This window comes from Peromyscus eremicus, chromosome 23, assembly GCF_949786415.1.
Source record: "Peromyscus eremicus chromosome 23, PerEre_H2_v1, whole genome shotgun sequence".
Taxonomy (NCBI): Eukaryota; Metazoa; Chordata; class Mammalia; order Rodentia; family Cricetidae; genus Peromyscus; species Peromyscus eremicus.
Window position 1 is genome coordinate 1,145,449 of NC_081438.1, and position 16,910 is coordinate 1,162,358.

The 16,910-nt window shown below is 41.2% G+C and overlaps 1 long non-coding RNA gene across 1 annotated transcript in view; it reads right to left on the reverse strand.

Moving 5' to 3' along the window:
* LOC131897983 (uncharacterized) overlaps positions 1-16,910 on the reverse strand; it is a 47,952-nt gene that overhangs the window by 15,737 nt on the left and 15,305 nt on the right. Inside the window, exons 2-3 of the long non-coding RNA XR_009375829.1 lie at positions 8,515-8,637; positions 3,833-3,899 (exon numbers count right to left, since the gene is read on the reverse strand). This is a non-coding gene — a long non-coding RNA (uncharacterized LOC131897983). The remainder of the gene's footprint in view (positions 1-3,832; positions 3,900-8,514; positions 8,638-16,910) is intronic.

The window sequence follows — 16,910 nt, forward strand, 5'->3', positions numbered from 1 at the left end:
AAAATAAAGAAAGAAAATAATAATAAAACAATCAAAACTACAGAGTCTTCATGTCAGATAAAACAATAAATATATCATTTTAACTTATGGTCAAGGTGGGACCTGGGAAATTATTAAAATGGAGTGTGTGCCTAGGAATGGAGGGGCCAGGTCGGAGGATAAATGCATGCGTGCCTCTGGCAGTTGCCTTGGGAGTTCGCATTTCACAGCGGTGTGCCAATGCCCATTTCCCTGCAGCATCTTCAACATTTACGAAAGTTTTGGACTCCTGATGAGCTGTTAAGTAAGAAATGGCTCCATAGTGCGGCGTTTATATGATCGTTTTAGTTTGGGGGTTACTGAGGGATAAAGCCATCCATCTTCTCTGAGTGTATAATGTAACTGGACACACATATACTGTGTCCGCACCACCGACAGGATGCTGAGCACTATCGACATTGTACACAGCATTCTAAGTATCAATCTGCTGTACTACTGCCGTCCGCAAGTCCCTACCAAGCAGTGACTCCTGAGACTGCTTTCTCCTCCAGGTGTCTTATGACAAACGGTTCGTGGCCTGTGTCTTCTTACTGCTTGAGTAGCGGTTCATCTTGTCACTCAGTTAGTTGTATGGTTTCCCTTTGACCCGTGCTTATAAATGGGTTTTTATAAATGCATCTTTTCTATGTTTTTATGCCACTTGGCTTTCTTTTCCTATAAACAGAGCATTCAAATGTCTTATTAGGTCCCTGCCCCCACCCAACCCCGCTCTGTGCCTATGTGTACACGGTGGGTGGGGTGGGGGTGGGAGGGGAGGGTTGCCTGTGCCATGACTTGTATAAAGGGCAGAGGAAAACCTTCAGAGGTCGGTTCTCTCCTACCACAATGTGGGTCCTAGGGATTGTACTCAGGTTATCAGGTTGGTTTGGCAACCAGCAACTTTACCACTGACCCACCTTGTCTGTTTTGAGAGCTCCTATTAGTATATTAACGTGATCAGCCTCTTCTGTTAGTAAGTTACTAAGAAATAGCTTTCCTAGTTACCGATCTGAAGTATTTTGGGGATTTAAACGTTCTTTATTTTTTACATAGTCACATTTATCAGTATTTTTTTTTTCTCCCCTCCTTCTTCTGTCTTTCTTTCAATGTTTGAGACAGGGCCTCACAATGAAGCCCAGGCTAGCTGAGAACTCTGCATAACTCAGTCTTGCCCCAAATTTGCTATCCCCCTGTGGTGGTTTGAATGAGATTGGCCCCTACAGGCTCATATATTTGCATTCTTATTTCCTAGTTGATAAACTGTTAGGGAAGGATTAGGAGGTTTGGCCTTGTTAGAGAAAGTATGTTGCTAGGGGTGGGCTTCGAGGTTTCAAAAGCTCACACCAGGCTCTCAATCTCAATCTCAATCTCAATCTGTCTCTCTGTCTCTCTCCCTCTCTCCCTCTCTCTCTGCCTGTTGTCTTTTGTTGCAGGATATTTGATCACACTGTGAACCCCCGAGACTGCAATATTTACTGGAAAAACCTGTTTCTAATTGTAGTGTGGTTCAGCCCTAGTACACACCTTTAATCCAGGAGCTTTCTGCTTGAATATTGTAAACAGGATTAAATAAAGTCAACCTTAGGTCAAGAGACCAGCTGACAGGAAAAACCATAGAGAGTAAGAGGGAGTCAGGAGGATGGAGAGACACACACACAGGAAGTAGAAGGGAGGGACATTGAGTTTGAGGCGTTTTGTTTCAGAAAGGTCAGCTGGGTGTTTTCTCTGCCTCTCTGAGCTAGTAGGCTTTCGCCCAAGCATCTGGCTCCCAAGACTTTATTGGTAAAATGGAACAGTTGACATTTAGACAAAAACAGCAACCTTTGGATGAGGATGTAAGGTTCTCAGTTACTGTTCTAGCACTCTGTCTGTTGATAATGGACTAGCCCTCTAAAAGCGTAAGCAAGTTCCAAATTAAATGGTTTCTTTTATAAGAGTTGCCTCGATCATGGTGTTTCTTCACAGCAATTTTAAGACACCTCCTGACTTATCTTCCCAAATTCTGGGAATATAGGTGTGTACCACCACACTCAGTTCTCAATACATCAAACCAAATATAATTAGAAAAACTTTTGATTTGACCTCGTGTTTTTTTATGACTCTAAACACATAACTGAAAAAGATAAATGAGGTAGCATTAAACTACCGGCTTCTACACAGAGAAACAGGCAGTAGAGAGAAGAGACGTGTTATCTCCGCACCCAATGGGAGACGACACTTCCGTCACACGCATCTGATAAGAGGTTGATATAGAAGACATAAAACAGATTCAAACAGCTCAGTCAGAAGCCATCAAAGGACCTGAATAGATGTCTCTGAAGAGAGGCAGACAGGGCCAGCAGCAACATGAAAGAACACTCAGCAGCCTGTGTTGCCAGGAAAAGGCAGCTTCACTCTGATGCTCCGCAAATTTGCTCATACAGCCATTGGGACCAGACGGAGGAGAGAGGGCTGTCATGCTGCACAGAATACAACTCAGGGTAACCATCATAGGCAGAAATGAAGACAGAACTGTGGGAGATCAGCCCCCACACTCCCCCCCAGGGTACTCTTGAGGAGTGAGAGATAAGAGATTTAGATAGAATTATAGAGGGGAAAGAGAAAGACAGAAACACAAGATAGCCTTGGGAGGGCTTGGACCCTTATTCACCGGCCCAGAACTTTATTCATAAGGGCTTTTTATAACAATGCCAAGGGGCGAGGCAAAAGACCTCCCCCTTGCTAGATACGACCAAGTGTAGACCCTTCCAAACACCTAGTACACAGGCCCATGGTCCAAACATCCTCTTATGCAGCCCTGCTGGGTAAAGCAAGCTCGGATTTCACTAGGAAACCTCAGTGGGCTCCCACACAGAACTACTTTATGACCTATCCCATTTCTAAGTACAACCAAAGACAAGGGAATCGTATCCTGGTATGCATATTTCCATGTTCAGGGCAGCATTATGTATAATGGACAAGACACTGAATCATGTTAAGTGAATCATGTTAAGTGTCCATCAATCAACTAATGAATGGATAAAGACAATATGCTTCATGACATACAATAAAATCTTATGTGGCCTCTAAAAAGAAAAGATTTTTGTCACTCACAATGACACAGGTAAGCCTGCAGTTATGTTGAATAAAACAAGCTCAGCAGAGAGACAGATATAGACCTTCTCCTCTATCCTGGGAGAGGGGTACCACATCAAGGGCTAGAATATCAAGACAGTTTGACTAATGATGAATATACAGGATAAAGAGATGACTCATGTCCTTGGTGTTGAACCTCATTACATTATACATAGGAGCATTCAATTTAAAACTTAGGAATTATTTACTTGTGGAATTTTCCATTTAATATTTTGGACTTTGAGCCAGGAAGTGGTAGCACATGCCTTTAATTCCAGCACTTGGGAGGCAGAGGCAGGCAGATCTCTATGAGTTTGAGGCCACCCTGGTCTACAGAGTGAGTTCCAGGACAGCCAGAGCTACATAATGTGACCCTGTTTTGAAAAACCAAAAAAAAAAAATAAAAAAAAAAAAATAAGGACTTTGGCTGGCCACAGGCAAATGAAACTATAGAAGGTAGAACTCAGCTGGGTGGTGACCACCCTGCAGAACCTCACTTATACATGAGATCTAAAATAGCACAGTTGTCCACACCAACTTACAGTCTGCTAACAATCCCAAATATGTGGCTGGGTTGTTTGTTATACTACATCTTGAATTAACTAAAAATTCAAGCCACTGGGTTACCTGAAGGGATTTTTATTTTATTTATTTATTTATTTTTTTAGTTAATTGGTTCATCTGACGTAGGAAAACCCACCTTAAATCCAGATCACTTGAGGTGAAAAGATCCATCCTCAATCTGGGCCACACCTTCTGGTGGAAGCCTATAAAAGGAGATGAAAGGAGGAGGCATTACTTCTTCCCTGATGGCCCTCGCTCTCACTGGTAAGTTCACTCCTGGTAGTGGAGTCTGCGTCCTCAGGATTCTGACATAAACTGAAAGCCAGCTGAGACATACAGCCTCATGGACTAAACTCCTGGATTCTTGGACTTTCCATTGGTAGACAGTCATTGTTGGAGCAGCTGGACCACAGCCTGGGAGCTACTCTAATAAATCCCCTGGACAGACAAGGAGGATGATGATGAAGAGGAGGATGAGGATGAGGATGAGGATGGATGGATGGATGGATCGATAGATAGATAGATAGAGGCAGGCATTCATTCTATCAGTTCTGTTCCTCTAAAAAACGCTGACTAATATACCAGGAATAACCAAACAGGCAAACTAAGCAGAAAAATATACGTCCTTCAAGGTGATCTTTTAAAGTTAAAATTAGTGCAAAGCAGAGAATACTTTTTTGTTTTGTTTTGTTTTGTTTCTCGAGACAGGGTTATTCTGTGTAGCTTTTGGAGCCTATCCTGAAACTCGCTCTATAGACCAGGCCAGCCTCGAACTCACAGAGATCCGCCTGCCTCTGCCTCCTGAGTGCTGGGATTCAAGGCATGTGCCACTACCGCTCAGCAAGAATACTTTTTTTAAAAAATTATGTTTTGTGTAAATGTGCATATGCACAAGTACCACTCTCTCTCTCTCTCTCTCTCTCTCTCTCTCTCTGTGTGTGTGTGTGTGTGTATGTATGTATGTATGTAGGTCAGAGGACAACTTTTGGAGTCAGTTCAACATGTGGTTTTTGGGGTTCAAACTCAGGCTGACAGATTTGGTGGCAAGCACCTTTACCCAATGAGCAATCTCATCCACCCCAATAACATTTATCAGCAGCTGGAGAAAGAACTCCAAGTGAGCAGCTAGATATTGGCACTTTTGTGCATGCATGTGTGGGTGCCCATGCAAATGGAGGACAGCAATTACAGGTGTTGCACCTCTGGAACTATCCACCTTGGTTTTTGTGAGTCAGAGTCTGGCTGGCCTCTAACTCACAGAGATCTACCCTTTGCCTCCTGTACTCTGGGATTAACTATGTACCACCATACCCAGCCTACCTTGTTTTTACAGCCAGGGTCTCTCATTGGTCTGGGGTTCATTTACTCAGCTAGGCTGGGTAGCCACTGAGCTCCAGGGATCCTCCTGTTGCTGCCTCCTCAACACTGGGATTATGGCTCCCACCACCACACTGGATTTTTATTCAGTACTGGGGATTGAATTTGGGCCCATATGCTTGTATAGCGAACACTTTACAAACTGAGACATCTCCCTGCCAAGCAATCCTTTTGGTTTTAAATTTCATTTATTTACTTGTGTGTGGATGTACATGTAAGTGTGAATGCACATGCCACTGCATGTGTGTGGAAATCAGAGGACAATCCGTGGGAACTGGCGCTCTCTCCATCATGTGAATCCCAGGGATTGGCGGTTAGGCATGGTGGCGAGTGTCTTTACCCAATGAGCCATCTCACTGGCTCCTGTCCTTTTTTAAAATCACGACGTAGATGTGAATGAGTTAAGGTGGGTCTTCAGATAGACAGATCCATGATGTTTAAAGGTTGTGACAATGTTTAGTCTAAAACAACCCACTGCTTTAGTCATCACAGAGAGTCACAGAAGCAAGCACTTCACATTTGAAAGGGAAAATTCTGACTAAGACAGTTCATAAATTCACAATTCACACCTACAACAACACTTGATTATGCCAGCTTTTATAAAGCAGAGCATGTTTCCATTGGCCACTGAAAGACCCTAACCCTTTAGGCTTACAGCCCCCAAGCCCCAGGAGAATAAGGAACTAAAAAGAAAACTAGTTCCAAGGGCCACCTGACTCAGCCATTATTCAACCACCCCTGCAACAATGTAACAATGTAAAGAGATTTCTGTTAAGAGATGTGCTCAACTGTGACTGGGATAGTTGCAAGTGTTCCAGGAAGGACCACTGTGACCTTTGTGTAAACTCCACTTCCACCCTGATACCCCCCTTGAGGTTTCAGGAAGAATGTACATGCGGACATGACTGTACCCACTCTGTGATCAGACCATGATCTTGTGAAACGAAACTGTATGGGAATTGTAATCTTATGGCTTTTGTGGGTTTTTCCTTTAAAAGTACCCATGTGATTGCAATAGGCATGACTCTTGCTCTTTGGAGCTGAGTTTGCCCGACTGTACAGACGCATCAATAAACACCTCTTGCTGTTGCATCAACTGGATTGGAGTCTGGGTTCTTGGGGCGCCCACTCGAGACCCTAAACTTTGGGGTCTAACAGCCATGATTGTGCATCACCAAAAATAAAGGACAGGATAGCTCTCCCCTGTGTCTCCCTCCCCTTCCCACCTGCTCCCTGATTTCCTGCCTTCACAGATTTCCCGAGGGCAATCTGGTGCCCAGTGAAGCTGCAGCTGATTTACCCATCTTCCCAGCAACTTTGGATAACTTCACACGCTGACACTGAATAGCATTCACTCTGAAATCTCTCTTCTGTCACTTTTTATAAGTAAACTATTTTTTTTTAATCTAGCAGAGAAACCAGAAAACTTTTAAATTATGAATGGTAAGGAAGGGGGGATTCAAGTCTCTCTGCTACTCCAGTCTGACAGACCATCCCTCCAGCACACAGACTGGGGAGTGTGCAAGAAGAGTCTATGCAAGTCAACATAGAAAATGCAATTACATTTTATTGCAAGAAATTTGGAAAACATATTTTTAACAAAGTTAGCTATTCAAAAGTGTTGCCTTAGGCTGCCTTTAATAGCTCCTTTTCACAAGTGTGAAGTTTAATGGAGGCGGCAGCATTTACAAGCAACACCAAAATGGTGTCTTAATTACTAGCCGCATTTTCTGAGGCAACAAGAGATTAAATGGAAAGAGAAATTAGTTTTACAAATGGCTTCATATATCTTTATGTTATACCCTCTCCATCAAGCCACAGATGGTTATCTTGAACTTCCTAATATTATAGGCAATTTTCTTTTCCTTGGGCACACCCAAATCCATCACCATTCTCAATTATATCTTCTTTTGGAATCATTGACAAGAGCTAAAGCTGTTTTTCATAAAGATTTAAAACTTACTGACCACATGACGTGGCCTTTTCCTTGTTAGGTTCTATACAGAAACTTAAAGATTTGCTGAAACTCCTGGCTCTATAAGAATGCAATGTACTCATTGCAAGGCTCCGTGCAGGGGTAAGAAATTTCAGCTCTGCCAACTTCACTATTAAAACATAGGTATTCTTTATCAGTCCTTTGAGAATTCTGTACTTGCTTTTAACATTGTAACCCTGCGCCCCCCCCCCCACTCTTCCCACATCTACCCAACTTTGTGTCAAAAAAATAAAAACAACAACAAAAAACCTTCACCAGGTGGTAGTGGCACAAGCCTTTAATCCCGGCACTCGGGAGGCAGAGGCAGGCGGATCTCTGTGAGTTCAAGGCCAGCCTGGGCTACAGAATGAGTTCTAGGAAAGGTGCCAAAGCTACACAGAGAAACCCTGTCTCAAAAAACAAACAACAACAACAACAACAACAACAACAAAAAACTTCAAGATCAATTTTTGCTGCCCAAATAGTCTTGGATATATGGCCTTCCTCTGGAGTATGGTTGACTACCACAGGCTACCAACTGGCAATAGCTTATTGGCTCAGAGTGGGACTGTGTGCCCAAATCCCTTTTCTGTGCTAGAATATGGTCAAGCTTGGCTTGTACAGGCCTTGAACATGCTGCCAGAGCTGCTTTGGGTTCCTATGTGCGGCTGCCTTGTGGTCAGAAGACAGTTTCTTCTGGCCATACACCTTGTGGTGGTTTGAAAAACAATGGCCCCAACAAGCTCAGTACTTGAATGCTTAGTCAACAGGGAGTGGCACTATTTGAATGGATCAGAAAGATGAAGAGGTGTGTATAGCAGAAAGTATGTCACTGGGGTGGCTTTGAGGATTCAAAAGCTCATGCCAAACCCGGTTTTTTTCTTTGCCTTCACATCAGAATGTAGCTCTCAGCTACTGCTCCAGCATCTGCCTGCATTCTGCCATGCTTCCTATATGATGACAATGGACTAAACTTCTGAAACTGTAAGCAAGCCCCCAATTAAATGATTTCTTTATAATGGTTGTGGCCTGCAGCAATGTCTATGGAGCATTTTCTCAATTAACGACCAATGTGTGAGGGCCCAGCCCACTGTGGGCAGTGTGACCCCGGGGCAGGGGATCCTGGGAAGAACAAGAAAAGTAGATGGATGTGAGCCTGAGAGCAAGCCAATAAGCATCCTTCCCATGGTCCTTGCTACAGTTCCTACCCTGACTTCCCTCAATGATGGACTATGACCTGGAAGTATAAGATAAAATAAGCCCTTTATCCAAATGCTTTTAGTTATGGTGTCTATTGCAGCAACAGAAGCAAACGAGAGATAACAGAAGCTTCTATAGTAGGTTTCCATGAATTTTCAAAGGTCTTTGGGGTCACTGTCCCTCTCCATAGTCCCTTCTCCATCCTGTCCTCCCATTCCTCATTCCAATTTAACCCCTTAGGACTCTACATCCTACTATAGAGATACCTGCTCATCCATGCTCACTGCTGTCCTAGTCACAACAGTCAGGAAATGGAAACAGCCTAGATGTCCATCAAATGATGAATTCCAAACACAGCAGGCAACACTCCCGCTAACACGGAGGCAGGCCTGTGAGAACACAAGCAGAAAGGGGTGAGGTATTTCTGCAGCTGTGACAAATACCTGGCAGCACAATTTAAAATGAAGAGAGGTTTGCTTTGGGTCATGCGTCCAGATGTGCCATGGGCACAAGCAAGGAAGAAGTGTCAGAGCAGAGCAGGTCATATCCTGGTGACCAAGAAGCAAGGAAGACACAGGCCCCAAGCACACATCCTCCAGGCAGGCCCCACCTCCTTTCACCACCTCCCAGTAACACCATCATGGTATCAATCCATCCTTCAAGACAGAGCTTTCAGATTCAATCATCCAGAAAACCCATCACAGACACGCCCACAGAAGAGCTCCACCTGCCCATGATTCTCAGTGCTGGAGGAGAAGGGAAGGAGGGAGTAGGAAGACTGGAGCTTCAGCAGTGAGCTCACCACTGAAGGACAAGGGGAAAGACGCTGCTCGGAACATAAATGTCACTGAGTACAAAGATGTGAGACGGCCAGTGTGGAACACAGACTACCCAGGTACAGTCTGCTAAGGAGAAAAGGCGGACTTTTCAGAGTCTGAGAAGGGAAACAGCACTTGGGGGGGGGGGGGCTGTGATGTGATTTCATTTGTTTTAAAAGATCTCCCCAAGAGTCAAACTGGAGGAAGAGAATAAATGAGAATGTTAAGTGACTAATCAATAGACAATCATGATGACACACGAGGGGGTGCTGCTCGCATAGCACCAAATATGACACTGTCAATTCTCTCTCTCTCTCTCTCTCTCTCTCTCTCTCTCTCTCTCTCTCTCTCTCTCTCTCTACCCACTCCAGCCTAGAATTTTTGGCAATATTCCTGCCAGATTACACATATTAACCAAATACCTGGATGATACTGTCTTTTAAAAGAAAAACTATTCCAGGAGAATTCTAACTTGAAGTAACTTGGTGTAGCTATCTGCACATGAGGTAAGGTAGGACTACAGGGAAAGACATCATATATGACGAGGGAGCCAATGGGCCTGAAATATTAAAACATCTTTGTGGTGATAATTTGTTTGTGCTTTAACAAATAAATCTTGCCTAGAGATCAGAGTGCAGAGCCAGCCACTAAAGGCCAGGCAGTGGTGGCACATACCTTTAATCCCAACACTTGGGAGGAGGAAACAGGAAGTGATAAGGCCGGGTGGAGACAGGAGCTCAGCCCCTTTTGGTCTGAGGATTCCATAGAGGTAAAAGTCTCTGGTTGGCTCCTTTGTCTCTCTCTGATTCTTCAGCATTTACCCCTATATCTGACTCCAAGTTTTTAAGACCAATTATGATTCGTGCTACCTCTGGCACCCAACTTTTGGGACACGAATTCATGAAAAAGCTGCTTGCCTGTTGGCTTTGCAGCCACTGGCAAGGGCTGGAGCTGCACACAGCAGGAGTCACTACCCTGCTGGCTTAAATTTCTGCTGCAGCCTATCTTCAGCAAACTCCATAGGCTTTTGGGCTCCAAAAACGGTAGGAGTTAGCTGCTTTCCCATGTTTCCTCATGCAGAGGACTGGCTCTTTGGCTTCTTTTCTCCTGGTGGTTGTGGGCTCTCCCCAGACCCCTTCCTTGGGCTGCTACCACACTAGGTAGCTGCCTTGAAACCTGCTTGGGCTTCTACTATTCTATGCAGAAGCAGTTAGCCTCACATCTGAATCATCATTGTCAGCAGATTTGGTGAGACAATTGGGAATTCTTTTTTTTTTCTTTTTGGTTTTTCGAGACAGGGTTTCTCTGTGTAGCTTTGCGCCTTTCCTGGAACTCACTTGGTAGCCCAGGCTGGCCTCGAACTCACAGAAATCCGCCTGGCTCTGCCTCCCGAGTGCTGGGATTAAAGGCGTGCGCCACCACCGCCCAGCTGGGAATTCTTTTTTTTTTTTTTTTTTTATTTTTTTTTAAAAATACATTTTCTTTTTTTTTTTTTTTTTTTTAAAGATTTATTGATTTATTATGTATACAGTGTTCTGTCTGCACATATCCCTGCAGGCCAGAAGAGGGCACCAGATCTCATTACAGATGGTTGTGAGCCACCATATGGTTGCTGGGAATTGAACTCAGGACCTCTGGAAGAACAGTCAGTGCTCTTAACCGCTGAGCCATCTCTCCAGCCCCCGGCTGGGAATTCTTAAGAGGAAGAATTAGTTAAGAGAGTTCCCCCCCACACACACATTAAAAAACGAGAAACAACATTACAACGTAGAGAGTTAGGTCTCTGATAATACAAGGGACAGTTTGAAAATGGAGCAATTGAATATGAGGATAATTAATTTAGATGGGATTTATGTAATGTCAATTATAAATATTACATTTGATCATTTTCATTTTATCATTAAAAAAGTTGATTAATATGAGTGCCAAGATAAAAGTTTTAGAAAAACTTATTAAAACAGATCATAAAGATATTCAGAACCAGACAGAGGAATTTAAAGGAGAACCAATCTCAGCATTGCATTATAAGATTACAGAGAAACAGCCTAAGGTTTTCAAACAGCCAACCTTAATTTATCCAGTAACCTTACAGGAACTGCCAAATGATACATATCCCTCAGACTTCATAAAATTGAATGGACTCCTGTGGAAATGTCAGGTTTAAGGAGATTCAAGGAAGTGATAGTGTCATATGGCATGCATTCACCTTTTGTGAAGCAGATGTTAAACTCGTGGTCAACTTGCAATGGACTTATCTCTCAAGACTGGAGAGACTTGGTTACAGCAGTCTTGGAGCCTGGTCCTCAATTACAATGGGGGACCTGGTGGAAAGATGAGGCTATGACCAATGAACAACGAAGTAGGGCTAGAGGTATAGAAATCTCCCAAAACTAACTTCTTGGAGAGGGAGATTATGCTAATGTAGAAAGTCAGTCTCTATATGATGACCACACTCTGGCCTTAGGTTGTACAGCAGCCTCGAATGCTTGGGACAGAACTGAAGAAGTAGGAAAGAAAATTGAGTCATTTACTAAAGTTATATAAGGCTCAAAAGAAACCTTCACTGATGTCTTACAAAGATTGATGTCAGCAGTAAATAGAATGATACCAAATTCAGAAGCTAGACAAATAATAATTGAATCTCTGGCTTTTGAAAATGCTAATGCACAATGCAAAAGGGTAATTAGGCTATTAAAGGCAAGATCAGCACCCTTGGAGGAATGGATCCAAGATACAATCAATATTGAATCTCATAACCATCATGATGGATAAGAGAGGTGATTTTCAGAGGTTTGAAGAAAAATCAAAATGTCAAGTGTTTCAATTGCAGTAAACAAGGTCACCTAAAAAGAGACTGTAAACAGGGCATTCCTACAAACAATTTATTTTCTAAGAATAATCCCAACAGAACGCCCCTCCCTTCTGCAGTATGCAGAAGGTGTGGCAAAAGCAGACATTGGACTAATGAATGTAGATCAACAAGGGATAGTCAAGGTAATCCTTTGCCACCAGGAAACATCTTGGAGGGCCTCGTGCAGGCCCCCATGTCAAATTCAGTTCAGTTGTTTCCTGTCACTGTGGACGAAACTCCTTCCTAGAGCAATTAAAGAACCTAATGCCTATTGTAAGAAACCATACTGCTCTGGATGATAGAACAGCTACAGAAGAGAGAACAAAAAATTCAGGAGAAACCATAAAGTGAATATTTTGGCAAACTTCTATATATGAACAAAGACCAAAATTAAAAATACAAATAAATGATGTCATCATTGAAGGTCTTGTAGACATGGGTGAGGATGTAACAATAATTGCACCAAAATCTTGGCATCCAAATTGGCCACTTCAGGAGGTAAATACTCAGCTTTTAGGGACTGGAACATTATCTTAGGTAAAACAGTGCACAAGATGTGTCAAATGTATAGGGCCAGAAGGACAGAGAGGAAAATTAAAGCTATACATGGCTAATATAGCAATGAACTTATGGGGACATGATTTGTTATAGCAAGGGAATACTCAGATAAACATTCCTCCAATCTTAGAAACAAAGCATAAGTTAATGTATGTTTCTAGGAAAAATATTAGAAGGTATCATAAAGAACAGTCATTCAAGTTGTACAAGAACAGGGCACAAGATCTTTCAAAGGCACCAACACCCCTACCTTTAAAACAGTTGATGGACAAACCTGTATAGGTTGAGCAATGGCCTTTAACATCAGAGAAACTGCAGGTCTTAAAACAGCTGGTTCAGGAGCAGCTAAATGCTCAGCATATTGAAGAATCTCCTGTATTTGTTATTGAAAAGAAATCTGGAAAATGGAGAATGGTAATTCTAATAGCTGTTAAAAAGGTGTTTCAGCCAACGAGCTCTCTACAGTCTGGAATTCCTTTGACTTCTCTGTTACCTAAAGAATGGCCTCTTACAGTTATTGATTTAAAAGACTGTTTTGGATTGGGGATTTAGCTCAGTGGTAGAGCGCTTGCCTAGCAAGTGCAAGGCCCTGGGTTCGATCCTCAGCTCAAAAAAAGAGATTGTTTCTTCACTATACCTTTACAAGAAAAAGAAAAATTTGCCTTCATGGTGCCTACCCATAATAATTCTCAGCCTGTTAAGAGATATCAATGGAAGATTCTCCCACAAGGAATGTTAAATAGTCCTACCCTGTGCCAATCTTTTGTAAGTCAGCCATTGGAAATGATACGTAAGCAATTTCCTCAATCTATAATTTACCATTACATGGATGCCATCTTACTAGTGGATTCAAATGTAGATACTTTAGAGAAAATATTTGAAGAAGTAAAGAACATTTTGCTTTGTTGGGGATTACAAATTTCTCCTGAAAAAATACAAAGAGGAGACTCTATTAATTACTTAGGATATAAAATAGGTCTACAAAAAAATTAGACCCCAAAAGGTGCTAATTAGGAGAGATCGATTGCAGACTCTTTTTTTTTTTTTTTTTTTTTTTGGTTTTTTGAGACACGGTTTCTCTGTGTAGCTTTGCGCCTTTCCTGGGACTCACTTGGTAGTCCAGGCTGGCCTCGAACTCACAGAGATCCGCCTGGCTCTGCCTCCCGAGTGCTGGGATTAAAGGTGTGTGCCACCACCGCCCGGCCCGATTGCAGACTCTTAATGACTTTCAAAGATTGCTAGGAGACATTTTGCATCTATGGCCCACTATTGGGGTACAAAATCAAGAACTGATTAATTGATCAAAACCTAAAATGGTGACAATTAAATAGTCCAAGAAAATTATCAGCTGAAGCTGAGAGAGAATTGGCCTTGGTGGAAAAGAAATTACAGGATGCACATGTGGATCATTTAGATTCAGAGCTCAATTATATTCTGGTTATTTTACCCTCTAAGCATTCTCCTACAGAAATATTAATGCAGAGGGAAGATATTATCTTACAATGGATCTTTTTTCCACATAAAGAGTAAAAAATCAAAAACTTATGTGGAAAAGGTCTCTGAGTTAATTCTAAAAGGAAAATTGAGACTTCATCAATTAGCAGGAATAGACCGAGCAGAAATTATATTACCTTCTACTAATGATGAAATTAACAAATTATGAGCAGAAAATGAACCTTGGCAAAGAGACTTCAGTAATTTTTGGGAGAGGTTAACAACAAATATCACAAAAGCAAGAGACTTCCATCTACAAAGAGGACTAACTGGATCCTTCCTCACATTGTATGGGGAACACCAATATTTGGAGCCCCTACATTTTGTACTGATGCAAACAGATCAGGAAAGGCAGGTTATAAATCAGAAAATATGAAAATATAAGTAAAGTGTCTCAAAGCCCTTATAAAACTATCTAAAAGTCAGAATTATATGCTATTCTGATGGTATTAATGGATTTTACAGAACCTCTTAACATAGTTACTGACTCTCAGTATGCAGAAATAGTTGTTGTTTTACACATGTTAAACGGCTGAATTTATTCCTGATGAGTCAGAATTAACTTCATTATTTATCCAGTTACAAGAAATAATCAGAAATAGAAATAATCCTTTATATATTACATCTGATCCCATACGGGTCTGCAGGGCCCTCTAGCACAAGGTGATGATGAAATTGATCAACTATTGATAGGAAATGTGCTGGAGGCCTCAAAGTTTCATAAAAAACACCATGTCAATAGTAAGGGTTTAAAAAAGGATTTTTTCCATCACTTGGAAACAAACCAAGGAAATTATAAGAAAATGTCCTACTTGTTCTTTATACAACCTAACTCCACTACATGCAGAAGTAATCCAAAGGGTACTCAAAGGAATGAAATCTGGCAGATGGATGTGTTTCATTTTGTAGAGTTTGGGAAATTGAATTATGTACACCACACTATTGATACCTATTCAGGATTTCAATGGGCAACTGCTGTGAGTTCTAAAAAGTCTGATTCTGTAATCACACATTTGCTAAAAGTTATGGACATCATGGGTATACCTGCACAAATTAAAACTGACAATGGTAAAATGACACAGTTTTTTGGTTACTGCAATATAAAGCATATTACAGGTATACCACACAATCCTACAGGGCAAGCAGTTATAGAAAGATCAAATCAAAGTCTAAAGAATATGCATAATAAACAGAAAGGGGTAACAAAGATCCCCAGAAATAGACTGCATAATGCTTTATTAACTTTGAATTTTCTAAATGCTGGTAAGAAAGGAACAACAGCTGATAAAAGACATTGGACAATACAAAAACTACGGAATTAAATCAGCCTGTATACTTTTGCTTTTGTTTCCACAGGGGAAGAAAAGCCATGGATACCATCAAAATTGATAAATATTAGATTCAAACAAGAGAGACATCTTGATTAGAAGAGGTGATAGTTCATCAAACAGCATGGCTGTTCAATCCAAACTAATTTATAAGATTAACAAATGCTTCTCATTTGATCAGATATAACTTGCCAAAAGGGAACCTCCCCAAAATTAGGGTTGGGGCAGGGTTCTGTTTTTGTCTTTTCAGGAGAATGAAGACATCCAGCTAAAGAATCTGAAAATCACTGGACAAATGAGAATAGTGAAGAAAAAAGACAAATCATCCAGAAAAAAAATGTCTCAAGAAAAAGAGTAAACTGGCTTATTGGTATATCACATCTCCAACAGGATAAAATGCCATAAATCTTCCCAAATGTTTGTTTCTGCTGTTCTCTACAGACACATAATACAATGGTCTTTTTGTAATCCCAGTTCAATTGAAAATTAAAGCTGGCTTTGGAGCTGGAGAGTGGCTTTCTCCTTCTCTAAACCCAAGCATGCTTGGTAAAGTAAAACCCAAAATCTCTGTCTCATGTCAGAAGAGCCATCTGGTATGGGACAGTAGAAAAACAAAAATTAAGGGACTTTTTTATTGCCACTAATTTCATAAGCCTTTGGTTTTATTTTGACTCTTTAAACTTTTTCATAAGGTATGAATATTATCTCAAAATTTATAAGATTAATATATATATTAAATTTTTTGTCATGATATTAATGGTCATATAGAGTACTAACTAATTCTAGAAAAAGGCTTCATCTAGCTTCCTGTACATGATTTCAGGTCTGAGTCTCTATCAAGTAACCAGTAATTAAGTTTTTGTATTATGGATGTACATAATAAAAATGGATCATTTAACCTCTTTGAGATCTGCTATACATGACATTTAAAACATTCAAGTTTTCTGCAGTGAACCAAGACCATGCCTAACAGCAATCTTTGGAATCTCCAAAAGGATGATGGGGCCCCACAACAATGATTCCACAAGGACTACGATAATGCCACTAAGCTGACAAACACCACTAAATATTGACTTTTGACTACACACTGTTCAGGACAATTTCCAGGTAGCTAGCTGAGATGATCCAGCCTCACAGACTACTCTAGCCAGGATTTGAGATAAGTCCTGCACTTTCCCATTATGCAGAGACTGGTAGAGAGACAGCTACCTCTCACAGGACTTGACAATTAATTCAAATTTTTCCTCTAAGGAGCCCCTAAAGATGCTGTTGCCCCCAGACAGCAGGAAGTAAATTGAAGAACATGACTCCCAAATTCCCAAGAGGTGGGGTGAGTGGTTTTGGTCTTCTTTCGATTATGGATATTTGTCATTGTTTAGGGGGGTTGGTTACAAGTTGTTATTGGTAATGGTCAGGAAAAAAGCTGAACAAAAGCGTTTAGATTCAGGGTTCTTGTTTTGAAAAGAAAAAGGGGATACAGAAATGATAGGGTAAAATGTAGATTATTGAATCTACTTTTAAAAAGCAACTACTTGTTTTAAATACTTTACATTGATATGGATCTTTGTATATTGACACAAATTTGAGATTATTTTTGTTAGAATAGACTATAC